The sequence below is a fragment of the Acipenser ruthenus genome, chromosome 51, assembly GCF_902713425.1.
Source record: "Acipenser ruthenus chromosome 51, fAciRut3.2 maternal haplotype, whole genome shotgun sequence".
Classification (NCBI taxonomy): Eukaryota; Metazoa; Chordata; class Actinopteri; order Acipenseriformes; family Acipenseridae; genus Acipenser; species Acipenser ruthenus.
The window spans coordinates 7273715-7286002 of record NC_081239.1 but is presented as its reverse complement, the minus strand read 5'-3'; the positions used below and the strand labels follow the sequence as shown (position 1 = coordinate 7286002).

The 12288-nt window shown below is 44.4% G+C and overlaps 1 protein-coding gene across 1 annotated transcript in view; it reads right to left on the bottom strand.

Annotated features, from left to right (window-relative positions):
- The window catches only part of LOC117404690 (zinc finger protein 501-like), a 351570-nt gene that overhangs the window by 251178 nt on the left and 88104 nt on the right, over positions 1-12288 (bottom strand). The gene's annotated exons all lie outside the window — the stretch shown is intronic.

Genomic DNA, 12288 nt, shown 5'->3' with positions numbered 1-12288 from the left:
ATGTGGTCCGGAGTGCCTCTGTGGGGTCAGTCAATGGGGAATGCTACAATGGTGTCAGAAACGGGACATGTATTCAACCCCGCTCCGCACGGCCATGAGTTGCGAGAGGTGAAAGTGGAACCGGGCCTCCGAAGTCCGACGGGCTGCCTCCAAGTAAGAAACAGCGCGGCAGAAATTCCTCCACGGCCATCACTGAGACAAAAACCACCAACTTATGATGGTAAGTCCAGTTGGGAGACGTATATCACCCAGTTCGAAATTGTCAGCCAGCTAAATAACTGGACCGAGGAGGATAAAGGTGCATACTTGGCTACGAGTTTGAAAGGGGAAGCCATGAATATTCTGGCCACGGTAGCTACACAACAGCGCTGTAACTTTATAGCACTCTGCCAGGCTCTCGCGCTGAGATACGGGGTAGAACAGCAAGTAGCGATTGCTAGGATGCAGTTAAGAGCAAGAAAGAGAGAGGTGGGCGAGACATTGCCGGGGTTTGCTGGAGACCTTGAACGTCTTTTCAGAATAGCGTATCCTGGGTCGGGGTCGGAATTGCAAGAACAGATTGTGACGGAACAATTCATAGAAGGTTTAGACTATGCCGATCTGCGCATACAAGTTAAGCTGAAATCGCCTAAAACACTGAGAGAAGCCTTGCTAGCTGCGCTTCAGGTCGAGACTGTGTTTTGGGCTGAGAAAAATGCGCATACAGTAATGAAACCGCAAGTGTTCGAAACTAACGTGTCGCCCTCCACGTTGGGCATATGTGCTACTGAAAGACCCGCCTTCACAGGAAGTGACGTAACTGCCATTATGTTTGGCAGAGAGCTCAGGACACCCACAGAGTTGCTTTATGGCCGACCACCTGGGAATGAAAATGGCAATGGGCCAGGTCCGGAATACCTACACCAATTGCAGGACCGCATGGATAAAATCCACCGGTTTGCCCGCCGCCATGTAAGAGGGGAGTCTAACCGGCAGAAGCGGCAGTATGACATCCGTGCCCGAGAGACCCACTTTCAACCTGGGGATAAGGTGTGGGTCTACTCGCCGCGCAGGATCAGGGGCAGGAGCCCAAAGCTCACCAGCGCCTGGGAGGGCCCCTGTGCCGTGCTGGAAAGGCTCTCAGACGTTGTCTACTGGGTGCAGCTTAAGGGAAGACGGCGAAAGGTCATCCTTCATCAGGACCGGCTGGCACCCTATCGTCCTGGAGAGCCTAAAGAGAATGAGACGCAGGTGCCCCTGTCTGAGCGGGAAGATCCCCCTCTTGACCTGCCTGTCCTTTTCCAGGAGCCTGTCACTGTTCCTCTTTCTCCCAGGGCTACGGTTTCAGACCCCTGTGACCCCCACCCGGAGTGTACGCCGAACGCTGCTCCAGGGGAGGAGGCCAACGAACCAGACCTGCTGCCCACAACAGAAGAGTGGCCCTACTCTCCAGTGGGTGAGCCTCAACCGCCGAGGGTTCCTGCTGCCCCACACAGACCGAGGAGGGCCACAAGGGCCCACACGGACTGCCCTTTCTGCTGTCGGCTGGGTTCCCCAGCCACCATGGTTACCCAGGACGAGGTTGACAACCTCAGCGGTGGAGGACCTGGGGAGTTAGGGGAAGTTGTCATTGTAAATAGTTAGGTTAGGGGGAGTGTTAAGACCAGGTGGGTTCGGGAGTCACAGGGTGGTTTATTTTGGGGACCCCCCCTCTGGCTAGGGATGTAATTTTAACATATTCGGGGACGAATGTGTCTGAGAGGGGGGCAGTGTAACGTGCTATCACCTCCATTGTAGAAACAGGGGAAACAGGATTAGGGACCCGCCTGCCTATAGCACATTAGGGGGGTCTTGATTGACAAGTGGGGGTCCCATGAGTGTTTTCGCGGGTTTAATATGGGACTATGATAGGGGATTGACTCTCGTGGGCGGGATAAGAGAATGATTATATAGGGGTGCGCGGGGTTAGCCCCGGCGGAGCTGAGCTAATTGTGATTTTCCGGTACACTGTTAGAGTGGGCTGGCACAGTGTAAACAGTTAAAGGGCAATAAATATTTCTTTGAACCTGAACAATGTGGTCCGGAGTGCCTCTGTGGGGTCAGTCAATGGGGAATGCTACAATATATATATATATATATATATTTTAACGCTGTCAAACTGAAGCCAGGGGAGATCTTTTATCCCCTGTTGGTTGAACTGTCGGTTGATAATTGAGTGAAACTGGCGGGTATGGGATTTGTAGTTTTTAATGTGTGATTAACAGTGGGCAGCGGACACCAATAAACTACATTCCCAGAGTGCATTGCGATTGAGCTTTGAGTTTAGATCCGACTGCGAAGTTCTTTTTTTCTCTTTTTTTTATATTTTCCAGTTGAAAAAATAAATCTCGTTTATTGTTTATAGTCAACCTTTAGGGATTTATAGTTGCATACGTGATCCTAAATTAAAATGTGCGTTCACACAAGCATTGTGTTCGTCTCTCATGTGCAGAAACCGGACCCATAAAAACTATAACGAGTAGATCTATCGACACAAGAACGAAATATCTACAAATATCTATTCTAACAAGTATACCGGTAGATCGTTACTATAAGGTTCAGGCTGCACTCCCGATAGCTCTAGACGCATGTTCGGAACATTTTACATTCCTTAGTGAAAAGAATATTTATCAGATATGATTGTCGCTCTCCTCTTCAAACTGTCCGCCCAGCAAGCTCTCTCCTTCCCGCTGCACCCAGCCAGCCAATCGGAGTTCCCCTCTGTCACCCAGCCAGCCAATCGGAGCTCCACTCTTGTCACCAAACCAGCTAATCGGAGCTCCCCTCTTGTCACCAAACCAGCCAATCAGAGCTCCCATCTTGTCACCAAGCTAGCCAATAGGAACTCCCCTCTTGTCACCCAGCCAGCCAATCGGAGCTCCCCTTTTGTCACCAAGCCAGCCAATCGGAGCTCCCCTCTTGTCACCATGCCAGCCAATCGGAGCTCCCCTCTCGTCACCAAACCAGCCAATCAGAGCTCCCCTCTTGTCACCCAGCCAGCCAATCGGAGCTCCCCTCTCGTCACCAAGCCAGCCAATAGGAGCTCCCCTCTTGTCCCCAAGCCAGCCAATCGGAGCTCCCCTCTCGTCACCAAACCAGCCAATCGGAGCGCCCCCCTTGTCACCAAACCAGCCAATCGGAGCTCCCATCTTGTCACCAAGCAAGCCAATCAGAACTCCCCTCTTGTCACCCAGCCAGCCAATCGGAGCTCCCCTCTTGTCACCCAGCCAGCCAATCGGAGCTCCCCTCTGGTCACCAAGCCAACCAATCGGAGCTCCCCTCTTGTCACTAAGCCAGCCAATCGGAGCTCCTTTCTTGTCACTAAGCCAGCCAATCGGAGCTCCCCTCTTGTCACCAAGCCAGCCAATCGGAGCTCCCCTCTTGTCACCAAGCCAGCCAATCAGAGCTCCCCTCTTGTCAGCCAGCCAGCCAATCGGAGCCCCCCAATCGGATACAGTCACTGTAATAAGTGAATTGCGCATTGAAGTGAATAAAGACAGACTCAGGGTGCGTTCACGGAGATCATTCTGTGCAGAATCTGACCAGTTTATCCAGTGATCTTCTATGAACTGGTCAGATTCTGCACAGAATCCGCACATAATGATCTCCGTGAACGCACCCTTAATGTCTCACTTTCACAGCTGCCCGGTTCAGCGCAGTTAATTCAGAAGCGGTTCTGTAATTACAACAAATAAATAAAAAAATTAAAAAAACAAACAAAAAAAAAACGTATATAGAGAACCAACACAGAACTACGTGTTAAAAAATGATCACGTAAATGCGTGACAACAAAGTACCACGTAATTATGAGAAATGAAATTATCATGTATCTACTGCCTTTATAAATGCGGAGGAATATTGTGAGAGGGAGACCCGGACTTGTGAAGGAGATTCCGCGCTGCAGACTGGAGCTGGAACGCGGAGAGACTTTATAACTTCGTGTCGCGAACCAGGAAGGCTGTGTGTGACCGGGAGGGGATCATTTCCAACACGAGGTGCAGCGTGCTGGGGTTCCCCGGTCAGGGAGCCTGTTAGTTTATTGTTAACGTTGTGTGGTTTATTTGATAGCTGTCCCGCTCCTGCAGCAAGGAGTCCTCTGTGTTTATTTGTTATATTTTATTTTATTCTTGCGTGCACGCAGCTGTTTTATATATTCATTTTAAATAGATTGGGGGGAATTGGTACCGTGTACTTTACAAATGTAATGTAGTTTGTAACGAGACCATTCAACTGCTGACGTTGTTGTCTACTTTGTATGCATCACAAAAAGAACAGAATTGCTGATCTGGTTAATTAACTTTACTATAAGAAACTGATAGATCCAATTATTTTATATAAACTGCAATCATATAATCTGTTGTAATTAGTTTAATTAACTGCACTATATGAAACTGATAGATTTAGAGTTTGTTTTATTGTATCATCCCTATATATACTAGACAATTGTTATAGACTGTGAAGTGAAGGTGGCATTGTCATATGGTTTACATTATTGTTAATGTGTTTGAGATTTTTTAAAATCAATTATTACCAATAAAAAAACTTGTAAAGATTATTTTTGGTGTATGATTGCTTGGTTTCTCCCAGATAAGAGTTTGTGCGGGAACCAACCACTCGAGGTCCTTGTCCTCCATAAACACAAGGTGGCGCAGTCAAATTATTAACATCGATTTAGCAAAGACCTGTTACAAAAAAATAAGGGGGGAAACAAATATTCACAAGGTGAAATATTGGGTCCTAGGGGGGAGTTAATATTTGTTTGCTGGGGGAACAGATATTCCGTGACACCGGAACAAAACAAGTCCTGGACACAAAATATATCACAAAAATAAACCCTTCTTTACAGATGAGGGTTTTTCACCCTGTCAGTGTCTGTCTGTCACTGTGTGTGTTACTGATTGGTTTGTTATTTTTTTCTTCAGATTAACGGATTGGCGTCGACTGGATCTTACGTTCAGAGCGGACAGAAAGACAAGGCTGCCTCCCAGTCTCTCTTCACTGCCAGTTACGTCTACTATTGCCAGTGCGCTCATTAAACTGGGACCAGTAAACCTCACACACTGAGCCACTGCTTTTGCAATCTGAATTTTACATTCCAAAAGATGATTTTTACAAATTAAAAAAAAAAAATGTGAAGACGTCTTTAAATAGCTTTAAATAAAAATCTACACTTTTGGAAAATTAAAGTGTGTGGAAATTCATGATTTTTATTTTTTCTTTAAGTGATTTATAGCTTAACAAAATAATTTTATAAAGATGACCTGCTTGGAAGCTGCATTAGCTCTCAGATGTCCAGTTTTTGAAAGATGTTCTCGCAGACCTGGATTTGACATGATCACTGGATTAAAGGAAGTTCTGTTTCTGTGCCTCGCACTCGGGAAGGCTGCTGGACTCCCCGCCTCACTTCACCTCTGCAGTGTCTTATGGGTCATGTTACTGGCTGACGGCCTGCCAGTCAGCAGGGGGAGCAGCAGCTGATTGGTTAATGACAGGAAAGAAGCCAGCGAAAGGGTGGGGACAATTTCACCCTCCAGGTGAACAAGGAAGTGCAACCCTAACTGAAACCATGGCTTGCAAACAGAGATTTATTTAACCGGGTGTAGCACTGTAGCACACATGTTTGATTGCTGACTATAGCAGCTAGACTAGAGCACAGTGTTTGATTGCTGACTATAGCAGCTAGACTAGAGCACAGTGTTTGATTAACTATAGCAGCTAGACTAGAGCACAGTGTTTGATTGACTATAGCAGCTAGACTAGAGCACTTTGTTTGATTGACTATAGCAGCTTGACTAGAGCACAGTGTTTGATTGACTATAGCAGCTAGACTAGAGCACAGTGTTTGACTATAACAGCTAGACTAGAGCAGTGTTTGATTGACTATAGCAGCTAGACTAGAGCACAGTGTTTGATTACTGACTATAGCAGCTAGACTAGAGCAGTTTTTGACTATAGCAGCTAGACTAGAGCACAGTGTTTGATTGAGACTGTAGCAGCTAGACTAGAGCACAGTGTTTGATTGACTATAGCAGCTAAACTAGAGCACAGTGTTTGATTGACTATAGCAGCTAGACTAGAGCACAGTGTCTCTGTGAAGAATCTGCTCATGGACCCAACAGGCTTGTTATTGTTGAGAGTTATGTAGGAAGAATCACAATTAAAATGTACAGTTTAAGGATACAATTCATTCATATGTGGAATGGTCTAATTTAATCATCACTCTGCTGTCATGAATGTCTTTCTTTTTACGAGTTCAAGATTGCCGAGGTAAACAATTGAGCAGCAAATCACACAACACCGTTATATCTTTTATACATTTTATCAAGAAAGATAGAAAATAGATGCGCTACAAAAACAGAACAGAAGATTCATATCAAAATAGCAGAAATCAGTTCACTGAGTTTAGCAATGAATAATATTCAGGGAGCATCTCAGCTTCAGTGTAAATATTGATTACATGGAAAATAATGCATTCATCTATTGTCTAGAAAGTCTATTATCATTATTTATTTATTTTCAGACACCCTTATCCAGGGCGACTTACAATCGTAAGCAAATACATTTCAAGTATCACAGTACAAAATTAGAGGGGGCAGGGAGGAGAGAGGGAGAGGGAGGAGAGAGGAGAGAGGGAGAGTAGAGAAGGCAGGGTGGAGAGAGGGAGAGTAGAGAGGGCAGGGTGGAGAGAGGGAGAGTAGAGAGGATAGAGGACAGAGGGAGAGTAGAGAAGGCAGGGTGGAGAGAGGGAGAGTAGAGAGGATAGAGGAGAGAGGGAGAGTAGAGAAGGCAGGGTGGAGAGGGAGAGTAGAGAAGGCAGGGTGGAGAGAGAGAGAGTAGAGAAGGCAGGGTGGAGAGAGTGAGAGTAGAGAGGATGGAGGAGAGGGAGAGTAGAGAGGGCAGGGTGGAGAGAGGGAGAGTAGAGAGGATAGAGGAGAGAGGGAGAGTAGAGAGGATGGAGGAGAGAGGGAGAGTAGAGAAGGCAGGGTGGAGAGAGGGACAGTAGAGAAGGCAGGGTGGAGAGAGGGAGAGCAGAGAAGGCAGGGTGGAGAGAGGGAGAGTAGAGAGGATGGAGGAGAGAGGGAGAGTAGAGAAGGCAGGGTGGAGAGAGGGAGAGAAGACAGGGTAGAGAGAGGGAGAGTAGAGAAGGCAGAGAGGAGAGAGGGAGAGTAGAGAGGATGGAGGAGAGAGGGAGAGTAGAGAAGGCAGGGTGGAGAGAGGGAGAGAAGGCAGGGAGGAGAGAGGGAGAGTTTGAAAGGGAGGGGATTAACATATCAGAGGGAAGGGAGAGAGAAAGAGGAGGGGAGAGCCATAGGGGAGGCAGAGAGGAGAAGGGGAGAGGAGAGAAAGAGAGAAGGAGATGGAGAGAGGATGAGGCAAAGAGAGAGGCAGACAGGAAGGGAGAGTAGGAAAGGGGGTGTAGAGAAATAAAGAGGAGGGGCTCAGGGTAAGAGGGTGGAAGAGAGAGGATTTCTTCTCATCAGCCCAGAAGAGTGCAGAGAGAGTGTCAGTGAAAGTGAAGAGGAGATTGTCTGAGCTGTTTGAATAGTTTCCTGGTTCAGACAGCAATGTGTGATTAATCTGCAGCGCTGACAGGGTCAGGTTCAGGGGACTCCAGCACAAGGTCTGTATTCCTGTCCCAAGTCCAGAAGAGTGGATAGAGTTTCTCATTGGGATTGAACTCCATGTCAGTGAAAGTGTAGATGTGAGATCTGGTCTCCACATTGTAAAAGGAGAGCTGCCCTTCCTCATAATCCAGATACACCCCCAGCTTCTGGGGCTTCAGGCTCCGGGGGAGGGGGGTCTGGGGGTCAGTGAGAGCAGTGAACCCATCTCTACTCCACCTCACATTCCAGTAACCCTGCTGGGGGGTCATGCTGAACCCCCCCTTCCTCTCGGCAGACTCTCTGCTGACTCCTAATCTCCAGTATGTATTCCCCCCTACTTGCACCTGCCAGTAGCGTCTCCCCGAGGCGAAGCTCTCCCTGCCCAGCACACAGCACCAGTCATCAAATCTCTCTGGATTGTGAGGGAGATACTGCCATGTCTCTCCCAGTCTCACTCGTTTCCCATCCGCAGACAGGGTGAGCTCGGGGTGTGCTGTATCAGGGTCCAGAGTGACATCAACTGTGGAGCAGAGAGGAGACATTATTATTATTATTATTATTATTATTATTATTATTATTATTATTAGCAGTAGTAATAAATGTATTATTATTATTAGTAGTATTCATATTATTAGTAGTAGAATTGAGGAAGGGTATGAAGGAGGGTATGATGGAGGGTATGAAGGATGGAGGGCATGAGTGAGGAAGGGTATGAAGGAGGGTATGAAGGATGGAGGGTATGAAGGATGGAGGGTATGAGTCAGGAAGGGTATGAAGGAGGGTATGATGGAGGGTATGAAGGATGGAGGGTATGAGTGAGGAAGGGTATGAAGGAGGGTATGAAGATCAATTAAAATGAACCTTAAAATAATATTTGCTAGATATAAATATTAACTAAACCCCAAGATCGCCTCGTACAGTAAAGTCTCTTAAATGGACAGGCTGAACTCAAGCTGCAGTTTGGAATCGCAGTTGGAATTGCAGCAGTGTTCTGTTGTCATGGAAACCGCAGTGAACGCAATGAGCCGTGAGATACACCAGGAGTTCCGCACTCCTTGGGAAAATGTCAAATTAAAAACATTTAATATGTTTAAACTTGTAACACTATAAATAAACCCAATCTAAACTGTCCTTTATTCATCTGAATACATATTGAGAAAGATGGAAATCACATAGAATATGCACTGAGGGAAATTCATTTAATAAATAAAACGAATTGCAAAAACTAAACAGACTTTTTTTATTAACCCTTTAAATTAGGTACCTTTGTATAATTGAACATTCTAGAAATGCAGTTATTTTTCTTGGTCATCAAACACGAAAGAAGAGCATGTCTCTTATTATTCGCATTCATAAATACCAGAACAGGAATCACTTTGAGTAAAACCAGAACAACGCGCGCAAAAACATGACTCTGAAATCCTAATTTCTGAGCACTGTGTAACTAAAACATCCAGCCGTTACCTCTCACGCTGAACTGTAACGCACAGAAAAGAGGAATGCGCACAACAGAGAGGGAAACGCGAGGCTTGAACAAGTGACTTTTTCCACCACTATTCTGTACAACGAAATACAACTTGCAACATCCCCCCCTCCCCCCCCTCCAAAAAAAAAACCAAACCTGCGGAGCGAAGCTGCGACACTTATATAAAACTTAAATCCAGAAAATAAATCAATCTGCAGCGAAATCTGAAAAACTGTGAACGAGCCAGAAATTAATAAAATAGCAGGATATCCAAACATTTTAATAAATCAGTTACCGGTATGTAACGAGATGTATGAGTTTGATTAATAACTTGATTTAGTTAATATTGAAACACACATCAGAGTACTCAATGTTCTAAATGTTAATAGCTAATTAGTCACAAAAACGTATTAATCAGAGGCATCAATTGAATTTTTAAATGAATGTTATCAAGTACAGGAGTTAGTATGAAAACGTTTTTACAAAAGAACAAACCCATTCCAGCTCCTCAAAGCTGAGCCCGCGGTACAAACGCATTCAAACTCCTGCAGCTGCCTGTTGTGTTCTTTATACTTTGCAAAACGTATTCTTTGGAAGCGGACTCGACATATTGTAATTTTATTAATACTGAACACACTGTTTACATCTGAAGCAGAGCATTCACATGACCTTAACCAGTGGCGGAGGAAGAGGAAGATGAGCCCCCCTCCCCAAACGTTATTTTAACCCTTATTTATAAACATCAAACACACCGAATCAAGTGTTCAATATTGAACTATATTTAATTGTCAGAATGTCAGCACGTACGAAACAGTACGTAATAAGAACGTTTTCTACTGACCTACTTTATTTTATTCTGCATATGTGGGAGGTATGTAAAATACCCACCCCAATATTTTTTTGTTAAAACAGTGCATTTATTTAGGCATTCAAGTTATGTTGGGTGAATTGCAAAAGCTTTTATAAGAGTGTGGTTTGCTGGAGGACAGTGCAACTGCATCAGTAGAGGGAGCTACAGGATTGCGTAACAACTACTACTCCGATCAGTAGTGTAGGCTGCCTGTAATAGGAGAGATACTGATAATATGGTGCTGTACTAAAGCAATGCATTTTATGATTTTCAGGTAAGCAAACCGGCCCTAATTAATCGCTGTTATTGTTGAAGTTGTTAGGAACATGTGAAGTAATAGAAATTCGGTTTATTTGAATAAATAAATGTTTACACACATACAATATTCTTACCGCATGGAAGACCACATGGTTCTTATTAGCCTGCACTTAGATTGCATGAATGATAAAAGACCTTCCTTTTCGTTGTCTTGTCTGTGTTTGTTTTGCCAGTTTATTTTAAATCCTTGATGAACATGTTCTAATGTGATTAGTTGCAGCATTATAGAGTTTGTGGTTATCTAGAATGTTCGCCGATTAGAACTAAGACGTTCGTGTTGAAACTGAAAGTAAAGCGTAACAACTACTGCTCCGATCAGTAGTGTAGGCTGCCTGTAATAGGAGAGATACTGATAATATGGTGCTGTACTAAAGTAATGCATTTTATGATTTTCAGAAATAAACAAAGAGGTTTCTTTTCTACAACACGCTTGAGTCGTCTTTATTTCAAGTGTGTAACACATACATCTTAACATCCAACACTACACTATTTTTAATCATAAACTAATAGGTTTAATCACCAATCCTACCAGGAATCCCCAATTCTGCAATCACAGAAATGATTACAGAATTCACAATTCTGCACAGACATTTGCAGAAATTGTCTTGCATAGGAAACTGTTTTTATTATTATTGTTGTTATTATTAGTAAATCAGAAATGCAGGCATGTTGATTTGCTGTAGTTTATTTTGGTGCCGCAGCAGCACCTGACAGCTTCCGTCTAAACTACAGGATGAATCGCGCACGCAGAATATAACTGCGCATGTCTGTGCTGAATAGCACCCCAAAACCTTCCATGAAGACGAGCCTCGTACCAGCACCCCCGGGGAAAAAAGTGAGGATAATGAAGACAATAGCGATACCTGTTGAAATGAGGGAGGATACAATCTGATTACTGTGTAACATCTGCAAATATAAACGCGAAGGACATTATCATTGTTAATAAATAAATAAATAAATCAAAGCTTTCAAGCCGCTCCGGGTCTCTGAGTGCGTGGGCCCGTGTGCAGCTGCACCTGCCGCACCTGCTATTGATCCGTCCCTGACCATAACACTGCCCCACATCCCGCCTACAGAAAGGCAATCTGGTCGCTCTGATTTGTGAATTTCTGCTTTGATTGACAGTCCGCCAACACTGCCTCGCTACACTTTGTTTTTCTACAGTTTCAGCTGCCGCCGGCCCGTGCTTTTCGCTATCAATAGAAAAAAAAAATACACGCAACATCATTGCTCCCTCACACTGCTGTTCAAAGTAGAAGCTGCCCTGTGGAACGTGGGAATAATAGCCATTTTCTATACTTTTGAGGCATAAGCAATTAGGAAATAACACTTACTACCCAGGAACAAAAATTGTGTTACATAGTGTAATCTGATGGCCCCCCCCCCATTTATTTAATAAATTTGGGTGACAAACTGCTGGTTTAGGACAGAACAACAAACAGTAGGCTTAATTCTTAAAACTTTTAACTACAAGTATTTGGATGCACAGAATTAAAAAGACAAGTATTGGGTTAGAAGCACACCTATTTTTTTGTAACTTTGACGGCCTTTTTTTAATTTTGACAGCCTTTTGTAAAAGTGAAGTCCTTTTGATACCCAGCATACACTGCAATACCCAGCAAAGTTATATGCTGATATTCTGATAGCACAGCAATTCAAATGAAGTTTGTAATTGGTTGTGTTCCTCAAATACACAATAAAAAGTGATATTTATAGGGTATACAGTTATACAGCGATACAGTGGTTTCGGACATCTAAGAACAGGTACTGCGAGCATCTGGATTCATACCCAAAGGTACTCTGTAGCCTCCTGGGACATTCACAGCTTGTTTGACACCCTCTTGTAGTTGCCCGTTTCTGCATATAAAGCAAAATGCTGTTTGTCAATCTCTCTTTTTTCTTATAAATCAGTCTTTGCAGGAATCATTCCAAAAACACTTGAATCAGTTAGGGACTACCAGTCTGACACTACAGGCCTTTAAATTGCAGTACCAATTTGCAAGTTGCTAAGTGGTTGCGTTCCTCAAATTTGC